Source organism: Myxocyprinus asiaticus, chromosome 21 (assembly GCF_019703515.2).
Source record: "Myxocyprinus asiaticus isolate MX2 ecotype Aquarium Trade chromosome 21, UBuf_Myxa_2, whole genome shotgun sequence".
In the NCBI taxonomy this organism is placed as follows: Eukaryota; Metazoa; Chordata; class Actinopteri; order Cypriniformes; family Catostomidae; genus Myxocyprinus; species Myxocyprinus asiaticus.
Genome location: NC_059364.1, coordinates 13,418,283 through 13,432,873, shown reverse-complemented (window position 1 = coordinate 13,432,873; position 14,591 = coordinate 13,418,283). Strand labels below are relative to the sequence as shown.

Sequence of the window (14,591 nt, the reverse complement as noted above, 5' to 3'; positions counted from 1 at the left end):
AATGCACTTGCAATTGAAGTTGATGGAATAAGGCTTTCCATATTATGCAGCTATTTTGTTAAAGCGCTTCTATAAATTCTTCTGTGCAAAAATTTGATATTTGAATTGTGAAGTTGTCCAAACCATTCTTTTAGCCATGAGACTACATTTCTAGGTGGAAAAATGTCTAGTTCTGCGTTACTGACGTAATTCCTGTGGTTGGAGTTTACGCCATGTAAACAATACTTTGTGAATAGTTACATCCCTTTCTGGTATCATTAGACATATAATGCAAAAGTTACTTTGTTTACTGGCTTTACATGGTCATGACAGGAGATGAAAGTTTGAATATTACTTTGTGAGGCTTTAACACGTAACAAGTCTTTTGGCTATGCTTTCGAAACATATGATATGTTAAAGGGATAGTTGCCCAAAAACGAAAATTCTTTCATCATTTACTCACCTTCATGTCATCCCAGATGTGTATGACTTTCTTCTACTCAACACAAACTAAGATTTTCAGAAAAATATCTCAGCTCTGTAGGTCCATACAATGCAAGTGAATGGTGACCAGAACTCCAAAAGCTCCAAAAAGGAGATAAAGTCAGCATAAAAGTAATCCATAAGAATCCAGTAGTTTAATCAGTCTTCTGAAGTGATTCCGTTGGTTTTGGGTGAGAACAGACCAAAATATAACTACTTTTACACCATACAGCTTGATAGCAGTCTCCTTGGCGATCATGATTTCAAGCTCTATTACACCTCCTATAGCACCATCTAGCGCTCTGCACATGTGTCAAGTGCTAGGGAATGTAATCGAGCTTGAAATCATGATTGTGCCTAGAGAATGGCAAGATGTACAGTAAAAAATTAGTTATATTTTGGTCCTTTCTCACCCAAAACCACCTGGATCGCTTCAGAAGACATTGATGAAACCATTCGAGTCTTATGGATTACTTTTATGCTGTCTTTATCTGCTTTTTGGAGCTTTTGGAGTTCTGGTCACTATTCACTTGTATTATATAGACCAACAGAGTTGAGATATTCTTCTAAACATTTTCATTTGTTTTCAGCAGAAGAAAGTCTTACACATCTGGGATGGCATGTGAGTGAGTAAACGATGAGAGAATTTTCATTTTTGGGTGAACTATCCTTTAATAAATATTCTGGTGCAATGGCAGATCAGGATCATGAGGTGGGTAATGGAGTGGTTAACAAATTTTCTTTCTCATTCATAGAGTAAATCCATTCTTTATCAAGACAACTTCAGAGTAAGTACTCAGATCGTTTCAATTATATGCTTCATTCTACTAGCTGGGATGAACTGATTATTAAGGAGGTTATAGTCTGGTGTGGTATCTATTTCGCATCCAGCAGCCTGAAAAATAAAACATTCCCTGTGTTCTTAAGATTTTTTTTTTTTTTATTATTTTTATTTTTTTTGTCTAATGTGGTCAGCACTGTTTAATATAACAATAACACTCTTAATAAAGCTATATTCTCAGGAAGAAAGCTGAGTAAAATTTCTGTATATATTTTGGCCATGGTGATATATGAATGTCTTGTTCTAGAGGGATGAGCACACCAGAGCATACTCGTCAGTGGATAATAAATTTGTTTTTTGTTTTTTTAAATCTGAAGAATCAAAGCAGTCTTTATACTGTATGTATAAACACAAGTGTCGGGAAATTCCTTGAACAGAGATGTGGAAGACAAGAGCCAGATATCGCACATCATATTCTGTTTATGTAGGAATATGCGATCAAAGCCTTCATCTTTTTTTCCCTCTTACAGAGAATAATTATGTGCACTAGACCTTTTAAACACTGTGTGAATTAGAAGAATATCTCAACATACATTTCTCAGGCTGTGTTTTTTATTTTTTATCATATTTCTTTAAAACGGTCATATTGCAAGCATATTGGATATAGTCATAAATAGTCTTTTGAAACCATACAATAGCTTTCCCCTCTGAAGGCATGATCAACAGAATTTAAAATGTTTTTAATTTGGGTTTTTTGTTCCTGCAATTTAAGGTATAAGCAAAGGAAAACTTAGAGAGAAATTCAGCATGAAGTCAGGAACAGACATCACTGCTGTGTCATCTATCAATGACTTCTCCTGTATCCTAAACTTCTGACTGAGCATTTAGGCTTACATTTTTCTTGGATGCACAATCAAACAAGTAAATACAGCTCACGTTAATGGTGCAAAGGTTTACTCAGAGCATACACTTCTAGGGCTCTGTTTTTGGAAGCGTGCAAAACACAGCACTACATGCAAAGACCGTGAGGGCGCTAATTTTAAGCAAAATTTCCAAAATTTCAAGTGGGCGTGGGTGGGAATGTTTGCGCTATCTGTGGGTGCATGCGTGCAAACTGTGGGTGCATGGTAACGAAGTGGCACAAAGTGCAACTTGCTATTTTCCAGAGAAATAGGTCATTGCGCTAAGATGTTTCAAAAGCACATCTTATCTCAGCGCAAAGTCTAAAGTCAGTTCCTGCATTTGCAGTTTGGAGATTCCACCAGCAGATGGTAATAAAGTTCATGTTATCAAATTATGTCGCTGTCAATAGATGTTTTATGAAACAAAAATGTATTAGATGTGTGTTAAACTATCTAAAGGTCATGGTTTATTTTTCAGTTATTATTATTGTTATGTTTATATTTACAGTTGTGTTTATGATCTGATTTGATTGGTATTTTTTCACCTGTTGTCACAGAGTGATTTTTATGTCACTGCAAAAATGGGCCAGTGGAAGAAGTTGGGCAGAATAAAATCTTTGAATTTGGTATGATTTTTTTGACCACATTATTATTCTGATTATATTTTCATTTCGGTTGAAGTGTAATTTCAATGTAGAAATATTTTTGGTAAAATTTTTACGTGTTTCAATAAATGAATGTAATTTTTCAAAATCAACCGGTAGAAGTGAAGTGCATGCCGATACAATCACTGTTAATACTAGCCGTGATTAGTGTGTCAGTAGATGTAAATGATTAAATACATTCTTTATAATTTTACGGAGCTTCCATCTATATCCTGAACCACATTTTACATGCGTAGAAAAGGAGCGTCACGTTCAACAAGGATGCAATTAAAGGCATAGTTCACCCAAAAATGACTATTTTCTGATAATTTACTCACCCTCATGTCATCTGAGATGTGTATGACTTTCTTTCTTCTGCAAAACACTTAGAAGATTTGTAAAAAAATAAAAAATAAAAATAAAAAGATCCAGGTTCAGCAGGTCCTTAGAATGGGAGTGGATGGTGATTAGATATTTGTAAAAAACACAGATAGTCAGCATAAAAGTAATCCATCCTATCTCCAGCGGTGATATCACTTTGTGTGTGAAAAAGAACAATATCTCGCTTCTGTGATGTAAGCCCATTGGCACGTTCCTTCAACTCATTGGTTGTTTGTCTGTCACGCGTCAGTTCACGTGCCATCGCGCTTACATCACGGGAGCACTTGGGTAAATTCGGCCATTCATCAACGCCTGACTGGAAGCGATCTTTTATAGTTAAAAGTGCTTAAATATCGTTCTTTTTCACACACAAAGTGATCGATTCACTTTAGAAAACTGTGGCATGGGGGGCGTGGTCATGTGTTGGTCCGCGGGAGAGGGAGAGTGGTAAGGCTCGTCACCTGGCTCATAATTGTCTCTAACACCTGTCTGTCATTATAGTGATGGCGGAGGGAGACTTAAAAGGCACGCCAGAGCATCAAAGGAGAGAGAGAGTGGCCAGCGAGTTAAAACACAGAGAGAAAGAGTTTTTGTTATTGTTTCTATTTTGACGGTAACCGTCAACTGTGGACTATTTATTTATTAAAAGGAATTGTCCTTGAACCTGCTTCGTTGTCTCCCGACTCCTCCATTGCCCACAGGCCAAGATCCTTTTACAATGGTGCCGAAACCCGGGATTGGAGGAGTACGCCGTTATGGAGTCCTCACCGCTGGGCGAAGTTTTCAAGACCCTCACCAGTATTCAGCAAACACAACACCAGGCCCTCATGGAGGTATGCCTGGAGCAGAAACAATGCTTCCAAGTCCTGCTCCAGGCACAAGCGGAGGACCGGCAGGTGCTCCAGAGCCTGATCGCCAGGGAGGGGGCTGGCGCTGTGACCTCCCCGGACCCTGCCCGACCTGTGGCCCTAATGAAGATGGGGCTAAACGATTATCCGGAGGTCTTCCTTGACCTATTCAAGAAGACCGCAGAGGTTTGGAGGTGGCCTCCCGATCAGTGGACGGCCCGCCTGTTGCCCCTACTCTCCGGGGAGGCGCAGCTAGCAGCACAACAACTCCCCGCCGCCAGCCTCCTGGACTACAGTCACCTGAAGAAAGCCATCCAGCAACAGGTCAGTCGGACCCCAGAGCAGAGTCGGCAGCTTTTCCGCTCTCTGAGCTTTGGGAAGGATGGCCACCTGTTCGTGTTTGCGCAGCAGCTCCGTAACACCTGCCGGAAGTGGTTGCTGGTGGGGGGAACCCACGGTGTCGATCTGGTGGTACTGGAGCAGTTCGTCTCCCAACTTCCCCGAGGCATGTCCAAGTGGGTCCAGCGCCACCGTTCCCATGAGGCGGCGTTCCCAGGAGGCGGTGAAGCAGTGTTGTCTTCTCTCCCTCCTCTCTCTTCTCTCTCTCCACCCCGTCTCTCATGTTTCCCCTCCCTCCCATCCCCCTCAGTCCCACCCAGTCCCGGCTCCTCGGAGGTGGGGAGAAGCCCCGCCCAAACACCATCCCCAGTGGCGAGACCACCCCCACGAGAGTGGAAGGAAGCCCTGGGCCGGTCTGCTGGAGCTGCGAGGAAACCGTACAAAGCCAGGAGTGGTGTCCAGTGATGGAGGTGGGGACACTGGTCCGGATCCCCGATGCTCCACAGGCTGCCCCCGATCGGGCAGGGGCATATCGGATACCGATAAGTGTAAAAGGGCATACACATCAAGCTTTGGTGGATACAGGCTGTTCTCAAACCTCAATCCACCACCGCTTGGTGCAAGTCGGGGCATTGGATAAAAATAAATGGGTGAGTGTGAGGTGTGTGCACGGTGACATTCACAAGTATCCGGTGGTGTAGGTGCTACTGGTTGTTTAAATCAGTTTTACTATCAGAAATAATCAATAATTAATTGTTACTAATTATGGAATAATTAAATAGCAATTAAATAATGATTAAATAGAATTTAACTCATTAAATTCTATTCTCAGGGCACCACTCTTTGAAAAGAGAAAAATGATAGCAAGTTACTGATTGAGTCTCACAAAAACAAAATCTACCCTGTAGGTTGAGTAGCTTAATTGTTAATCAAAATAATCAAAAATGGAAAAAACTAGTTAAATTATTGCTATACAAATCTAATAGTAATCTAGTTACAGTTAGTTTCTAACACCAATAAAATAACAGTACTCTGAGGTAACTTGGGAGTTCTTGACATGGCAGAGGTTGGCTTCAACACAATATTCAAACAAAAACACACAGGAGTACTTATTATAATATAACAAGATTTATTATAATCAAGCAGTAGTGAACACAGCCAATACTATCTGAATATAATCCAAAAATAAATCAAGGAAATCCTAAACTAACAGTGGAGCTGTATGCTAGTGTGTGTGTGTGTGTATATGAGTGTGTGTGTGTGTCTGTGTGTGTGTGTGTGTGTGTGTGTGTGTGTGTGTGTGTGCCAGATGCGGTAACAAAGGAATCAAAACAGAGGATCAGGTTCAAAATGCAGGGTTAGATCAAAAATGGAGCTGATACCATGTGAGGGTGGAAATGAGCGGACACACAAAGGAACTGACGAAACAGGTGGGAGAATTTGGTTCACCAGCCTGAGTCGAACATAAACTGTGGCACCGCTCACTCAGTGAATATCAGTGAGAGAAAGAGAGAATGAGAGCAAGAGAGAGAGGAAAAGTGCATGCAATTTAATTGAGGGTAACCGCTCGTAACAGCAGGACTGAATTACTAGTTCAGATCACTCAACAAAACAAATGTAACCCTAAAAGATAACTAAATACAAATCTCCCAACTCGAAACAGCAAACAGCGAGCAGAGTTTAACATACAAATATACTCAAAACATCAGCATTTAGAATCAAATATACGATTTAGTTTCACAAGAAAAATCACAGTTTCTAAACTAAATCTGCCCAAATATCAAGCCTTACTTTGGAAATCCTGTGTGATTTCAGTAGGGTTGTCCGTTGGAATTCCTGTTGCATTGAGCGGTCAGGAGAAACGGTCTGGATGGTCCCTTGTCTTACGCTCGTCAGCGAAAAGATGTGTCTCTGCTTTATTCTTCAGATCCAGTGATGGAGAAGAATGCAGAAGGTTGTCAACGTTGAATGAAAAAGAGGGAGAAGGGAAACTGGTCGCCTCTCTGTTTTTCAAAATAAATTCACTGTTGCTTTACAGTGAAACTGAACCGTAGTTATAAGTATACTATAAGACTCGAACAAAGCTAAGTTAATCTTACTCTACCGTGGCCAAATGGTGAGGTTAGAAAAACGTGGTCTCTTTGTTCTCAGTCCAAAACGGAGGGAAAACTCCTTCAGTACGTGCACAGTACAGATGTCCCTTAACAGCCAGCCAGAGCTTAGCACAGAGAGGCCGAACTACATCTGTCCGCTGGTTTTATTGACAAGATGACGTCATCGGTCATAGGCCGCTTTTGACCAATGGCGTTTGAGACTGGGTCCATGGGCAGGACTTCGCATCCAGTTGTGAATTTGTGAAGGATCCTGGGAAACTGAGTTCAATGTCTCTCCTTTGATTATAGAACAAAGGACCATGTGGTCTCTGTGGCCATTTTGAGTGGGCCAAGGCCCTACAGTGGTTACCATTGAGATACGATTCAGGGGAAAAAGGCATAGAGTCGAGGTTGCGGTTAATCCCCGCCTCACCCATCCACTAATTCTGGGAACCAATTGGCTCAGTTTTAAAAATCTATTGAGGGTAATGTGTGTGGATGGGTCCTGCAGAGTACTGGGGCAGGGTGTGGCGTGCGATACTATGACTGGTGAGGCGGTGCCAGGGCCGCCAACATCGGCTCCACATCAGAATGACGCGTGACGAGACCCTCAAGCACGCCTTTGACCAAGTGAAAGTAATTGATGGTCAACAGCTCCAGCCCGGTGTTGCGCTCACATACCCGTACTTTTCTATTATTAAAGAGCGGTTGTATCGAGTGATGCAGGACACTCAAACCAAAGAGAATACAACTCAGCTGTTAGTACCAAAGAGCCGTCGGGAAACACTCTTCCAGGCGGCTCACTATAATCCAATGGCTGGCCACTTAGGTCACGAAAAGACTTTGAACCATATAATGGCCCATTTCTTTTGGCTGGGCATTCACAGGGACATTCGCAAGTGGTGTGCGGCATGCCGTGAATGTCAGTTGGTGAATCCACCGGCCACCCCAAAAGCGCCATTGCGCCTGCTGCCGTTGATCAAGATCCCCTTAGAGAGAATTGCCATGGATCTCGTCGGGCCATTAGAGCGGATTGCACATGGGCATCGCTTTGTATTATTTATGGTGGATTATGCAACGTGATATCCGGAAGCAGTGCCTCTACGCAACATCTCAGCACATAGTGTTGCGGAGGCACTCTACAAAATTATCTCCCGAGTGGGGATTCCAAAGGAAATCCGCACTGATCAAGACACAACATTCATGTCAAGTACACTTCGCAAACTATATGAATTATTAGGCATTAAGTCGATTCATACCAGCGTTTATCACCCGCAAACAGACAGGTTGATCGAACGATTTAATAAGACCTTAAAAAACATGGTTCGTAAGTTCGTATACGAAGATGCTAAAAACTGGGGATAAGTGGCTCGAACCCATGCTGTTTGCAGTATGAGAGGTCCTGCAAGCCTCCACCGGGTTTTCCCCATTTGAGCTACTATATGGGTGCCGGCCGCGCGGCGTGCTTGACGTCATACGGGAAGCTTGGGAGGAAGGACCTTCGAATAGTAAAAAACAAATTCAATACGTTCTTGACTTCGGGGCACTCAACTACGGAAATTCGCACAGGGAGATAAAGTGCTTGTATTGCTGCCCACCTTGAGCTCCAAATTACTTGCCAAGTGGCAAGGACCCTTTGAGGTCACACGACGAGTCGGAGATCTCGATTATGAGGTTAGGCAAACAGAAAGGGGAGGGGCACGTCAAACCTACCACCACAACCTCATCAAACAATGGAGGGAGGCGTTACCTGAAGCCTTGGTGACAGTAGCTCTAGAGAGGGCAGAGCTCGGGCCAGAGGTATCTCCCAAATCAAGTTCATTCATTCCGGTCCCTTGCGGAGACCACTTCTCGCTGTCGCAGCTTACAGATATTGCCAGGTTGCAAGTGGAATTCGTGGATGTGTTTTCACCCCTACCCAGTTACACGAACCTCATAGAGCACCGTATCGAGACCACCCCAGGGGTGGTGGTTCATAGCTGCCCCATCATCTTCCTGAACACAAGAAAAAGGTTGCTCAGGAAGAATTAGAGGCAATGCTCGAAATGGGCATAATACGCACAGCGATTGGGACAGCCCAGTAGTTCTGGTACCGAAGAGCGACGGCTCGGTCCACTTCTGTGTTGACTACCGTAAATTAAACGCGGTCTCCAAATTTGCCTCTTATCCAATGCCGCGAATTGACGAGTTACTAGATCGGTTAGACGCGGCTCAATTTTACTCGATGCTGGACTTAACGAAGGGTTATTGGCAGATCCCTTTAACTCCAATGTCCCAAGAAAAGATGGCTTTTTCCACACCATTCGGATTACACTAATTTGTGACACTTCCGTTCGATTTGTTCGGAGTCCCGGCCACTTTCAGTGCCTTATGGACAAGGTCCTCAGACAGCACACGGCATATACCGCCGCATATTTAGATGACATCATCAACTATAGTAACAATTGGCAGCAGCATATGCAACATCTGAGGGCTGTCCTGAGAGTGCTGAGACAGGCGGGACTCACAGCCAACCCTAAGAAGTGTGCAATTGGGTGGGTGGAAATTAGGTATCTGGGGTTCCACTTGGGTCACGGGCAGGTGCGTCCACAGGTTGCAAAATCGCAGTGATCGCAACCTGCCCAGCGCCCAAGACCAAAAAGGGGGTAAGGCAGTTTTTGGGGCTGGCTGGCTACTACCGAAGGTTTGTGCCTAGTTATTCTGATGTCACCAGCCTGCTGACTGACCTTACTAAAAAGGGGGCTCCCGATCCGGTCCAGTGGACAGAGTCGTGCCAACCACACTTGAGCCGCTTTTACATGCACTTGATTTCTCTCTCCCCTTTATTTTGCAGACTGATGCATCTGACAGGGGGCTGGGCGCGGTGCTCTCGCAGGAGGTGGGGGGGAGGAACGGCCAGTGCTATTTATTAGTCACAAGCTCTTCTTCAGGGAGACAAAATATAGTACCATTGAGAAGGAGTGTCTTGCAATGAAGTGGGGCGGTCCTTCACCCTCTGTTCTGATCACATTCCTCTACAGTGGCTCCACCGCATGAAGGATACTAATGCACGGATCACCCGTTGGTATCTGACTCTCCAGCCCGTTAAGTTCAAGATGATCCACAGACCGGGGGCACAGATGGTTGTGGCTGACTTTCTCTCCAGAAATTGGGGGGGGAGTGGGCAGTCCGGATGTTGCCCCGGCCTGAGTCAGCGATGGGGGCATGTGGCATGTGGGGCTCATCACCTGGCTCATAATTGTCTCTAACACCTGTCTCTCATTACAGTGATGGCGGAGGGAGACTTAAAAGGCACACCAGAGCATCAGAGGAGAGAGTGACCAGCGAGTTAAAACACAGAGAGAAAGAGTTTTTGTTATTTTTTCTGTTTTGATGGTAACCGTCAACTGTGGACTATTTATGTATTAAAAGGAATTAACCTTGAACCTGCTTCGTTGTCTCCCGACTCTTCCATTGCCCACAGACTAAGATCCCTTTACAAAGACATTAATGTGTTTTGCAGAAGAAATAAAGTCATACACATCTCAGATGTCATGAAGGTGAAAAAATTATCAGATCATTTTCAGTTTTGGGTGAACTATCCCTTTAATGTACAAAATAATGTAAGCCCATATCTATTCTAATCTTCTAATTCATTGCATACAGTCCATTTACACTACCAACTTATTATGAATAACACTGTAATAACCAGAGAAGAACCTCTGAATTAAATTGCACTTGACTCAAACCCACATGCGCCTAGACTTAGCGCATGCTTGCACAAAAATACCAAAACTTCATGGCCATGCCCATTGACTTTGCGCTTATGACTTATGGCATAGCGCTGCGCTTAATTCTAGTGTTCTTAAAATAAGGCCCCTAGATTCCAACTTTTTAAACAGCATTGAAAGAGTTCCTGTGTATGCTGGCCACTTTTTGGCTGCTTTTCCTTCACTTTCTGGTCAAACTCTTTAAAAAAAATTTAGTACAGAAATTCATACACATTTTATAATTGTGTACAAAACTAATTTCAAGCATTTAAGCATACGCTTTTAGACCTTAAATCATGAGAAACATAAATTCATTCAAGTGTGTCTGGAATTATTATTGTAAATTATCTAGATCTGTCTAATTTCCAGCTATGTCTTCATTGTTAAACCCTATTAAATGTTTTACAATTTATTTATTAAGCAGTTAATGAACTGAACCCTGCTGTTCGTTTATAACTCCACTTCAGCCTGTCTTTTCATGAGGTAATGTGGCAGACCGTTTTTGGAAATGCATGCAGTGGAACACATCAGCATAATGATAAGATTTTCCCATATAACTTTGTTATAGTTTTCCTTTGGGTACTTTCGATTATGAAATACTGTTCAGAGTGTATTATTATGTTATGGATAGGGTAAACTCATGGCTTCTTTGTTAGTGCTACAAAAGTTATGAACTTCTCAGAAAACTGGTAATTGTATTGACCAGATATTACTAATGGTTTAAGTTTCCAAAGTGGATTTCATTCAAGGTGTCAGGATGCAGGCAGTTCAGTTTATCTCAGAGCTCTTTAACTGCAGTTTGTCAGATATTGTCATGGCTGCTGGTGCTGACCGCACCATCCAGGTGTTTGATATGAACCAGGGCTGTATGGCCACTCTGTATGGTTCCAAGATGCCCACTGTTGAGCTGTCCACCACATCACCCAGAACAAGGTAAGAGAAGAAGACCACATGATGCTGGCCAGTTAACATATTCATAATATGATATATCAGAGTGGCATTATATTCATAAAGTGAATCTTTCTGGAGGAGAATACCTTAATGAGATATTTGAACCTTATCTAACCCTTAAAAATAACTAAATTATTTTAGTTATGGTGAAGTCAGATTGATTTAGTCATATTAAATAAATATCACTGATATATATAGAGTGATAAATATTAATATAATATTTAATATTAATTTTATTATTCAAAAAATTATATTAAATAATTATAATAAAAATGCAAACCATTTAAATTTTGATATTTTTAAAGGCACCTGACAAAACATTTTTATACTGCAGAACAGCATTGTACGTTGATGTTAGCCAACCATTACAGAGGTCATGTACATATAGAAGAAATTACAAATGTATTTGCTGCAAGAAACCTGGACTAAAACTATTGGACTAGTGGCTTCTGGGAAAAGTGTGTAGAATGTGTCCCTTTGAACTGATTGTGTAGCCTCTTCGATTGTAATGAAGAGGTTTGAAAGAAGCTCTGGTGCTGATGGGAATTCATTGAAACTGCATAAGCTCATACAGTAGTTGCTTCACTAAAAACACTTAAGTTAGTATAACAAACCACTAGGTAGGTGGGTAGTTTATGCATTTTTGATTGTGATGCTGTACTGTGCTCTGGGTTACTTGTAAACCTAAAGTAAGGCACTTTGCATCTGACTCACTTTGCACATGGGCTGACCTCGTAGCCATAGCAACCATGATGAAATCATTACAACAAAGAGCCAAATGGCAACAATACCAAGTATATACCGAGTCTACCTCTTAACTATAATTAAGGAAATAAATTTTGTATTTGCAAGTTAATTCCGTGACAGACTATAGATTTGTTCATGAAGCTGTTTGTATGCATTTTGTTTGTTGTGAATGCTGACAACCATGCTGAACAGAACAGCAAAAACCAGCCTAAGCTATTTGGCTGGCTTGTTTAAGAAGCAGGGAAATCAGGTGAATTGGAGCACCCTTACTGCCCATACCCTGATATTAGTTTATTTAGTCCACTTTAAACAGGAGCTCTGTTCAGTCAAGAAGAAGTAGAAGGTTAGATGTTGAATATCCAAGCTTAATCTTAAATTTTATATGTGGCATCCTTGAAGAAGGGAGTCAAAGCTAATGAATGGATTCAGCATCAAACCGACTCGTGTTGGAGCTACTCACCAAACCCAGTGGCGTATCCAGGACTAGTGTGGGATGGCGATACCGGGAGAACCTTTATGAATGGCACATGATCAAAATGTGTAAATATCGCATTGCTTTGCTTCAACATCTACAAATGTCTAATAAATTAATTCTCAAACTCATGTTAGCATTCACTGAATTGTTTGTATTCAATATCAGACTGTTGTTTTGACATTTGACAGTTTTCTATTCCTGTTCTATTTCAACCTATTACAGTTTCTGGGAATCTCTGGTTATTTTAACATAACATCCATTTTTAAATCAGTAATTGTTTAGGAAAAGTCAGTTACACATTTTTAAGAGCTATTCCCATTGTAGAGAATTAATCTGCATATAACATCAGGTATAGTGTATAATCATAAAAAGATACAAGTACAGGTGATAACTGATTGAGGCGCAATTCAATCAATCATTCAATCATTTATTCATTCATTTATTAGCTATAACTGCACTGTCCAGCAGAAATATTGTTAAATTGGGTACAAATCAGTGTGTGAAATTGGCTACGAGGGCTTATAGGTGTCTGTCTGGAAACCCCAAAATTGCAGATTGAGCTCTGAATACAGTAAAAAACCAAACTCTATATACAGTGTCTACTCAGGTTTATTTTCCAGATGTTCTGATAGCTTCAATTACTTTGAATATTACCAAATAAAACAGTTAGTCAAATCATTTGCGGCATTTAAGTGCAATTTGCCCTGCCTCTGCATATTTAAAATGTCAAATAATGTATAAAAACTTTGAAGATTTTATTGGTCTGACTGACCAATAATACACATAAAGAGCTCATAAATAACTCATGTAAAAATTTTAAGTACAGTCACAGCACAAACCCTTCCATTTCACACACAGGTTAGCCATATATATAACTTTAGCTATTGAACATATACATCTGTAAAACGCTTTACACACCTCCGTCATTAAATCAGAAAACATGGCATTTCATATTTCATGTCAATATAAAGACAACATGATGAATGTGGTGTAGGGTCTAGCTTACTCTTTAACCTAGCTACTGTAACAATGAAAAAATGTTTTCACATTCACATGGAAATTCGGGATAAATTAAACGTTAGATTAGATGAACATACCTCTCAAATAACAGCTTTCTTTTTGACCACAAATCGACGTCGTCAACTCATTGGAAGTTGGAGGTAGACGCTAGCTCGTGTCAGCTTCGTACTTCTGACTGACCATTATACTCCAGACCTGGCGCCCGCTGCCCACGACCTGCGGCACCTGCCTGGCCACCCGCGGCCTGCCCCTCCCCCCACTGATCAAAGATTAGCTCACACAGCTTCAGTCCCACCACTACTATAATGGTCAGAAATATAAAACTGACCCTGGGTCAGTGTGGCTCTAAATCAACAAATGACCTGAGATGTCATCTTTGATTGACAGGTGTTTCTATTGGTTCTTCGTTCTTGTGTTGATGAACATGATGAACGACCAATCAGTTCTGGGGTGGCCACAGGGTGGCCAATGAGTTTTCAGGGGTGGCCCAGGCCACCACAGGCCACCCCCTAAAATCGCCACTGACCAAACCCACTTTCCAAATCTCAATGGCTCTGCAGTTTGGCATTCCAATCCTCACATTAAAAAAGGCCTCTCTGAACGTTACACAAGAAATTGTGTCTTCTTCTTTAAAAGATAAAAGTTCAGCTTTTCATTTGGGATGATCCAAACCACAGTTGTGTGAGGTTTTCCAAGGTGGGCCTAAGTTGGAAGTCTCGCATGTCCCATTCATCTTATTGAGTATCTTGGTCTAAATCCCTCTAGCCTACAGATTAAGACAGATACATGAAATAAGTTGAGGGAGGATCTGACTTAAGCCAAGTATGTTGTGTAAGCATATTCCGTCTGTAGAGGCTCATGTTTTATGTATGTCTGCATGCATTCCCTGTACATACTATCTGGCAAATTGTGCTGAACCAACATGGATTTTCTACATGAACTGGCCAGATAGCAAAGACAGAACCCTGCAAAAAATCCCCACCAAAGCAGCTGATTGCAATTTGCCTGGGGCAGTGTCCCATGCTGCAATCCAATTCTGAGTGCTCAGTTGTGGAGGATAAATCAGACTGCTATCTGGTATATATTGTTAGGAATGTAAAGCATCACTCCTCCACTGCAATCCAGGATCCAATCCATATGTTAAAAATACCCTCAACTATACCATGCTTCTGAATAAGTGCCCAGTAATAATGCTTTTC

General features: G+C 41.7%; 1 pseudogene; it reads left to right on the top strand.

Moving 5' to 3' along the window:
* Positions 1-14,591, top strand: part of LOC127411690 (WD repeat-containing protein 27-like) — a 59,562-nt pseudogene that overhangs the window by 23,145 nt on the left and 21,826 nt on the right.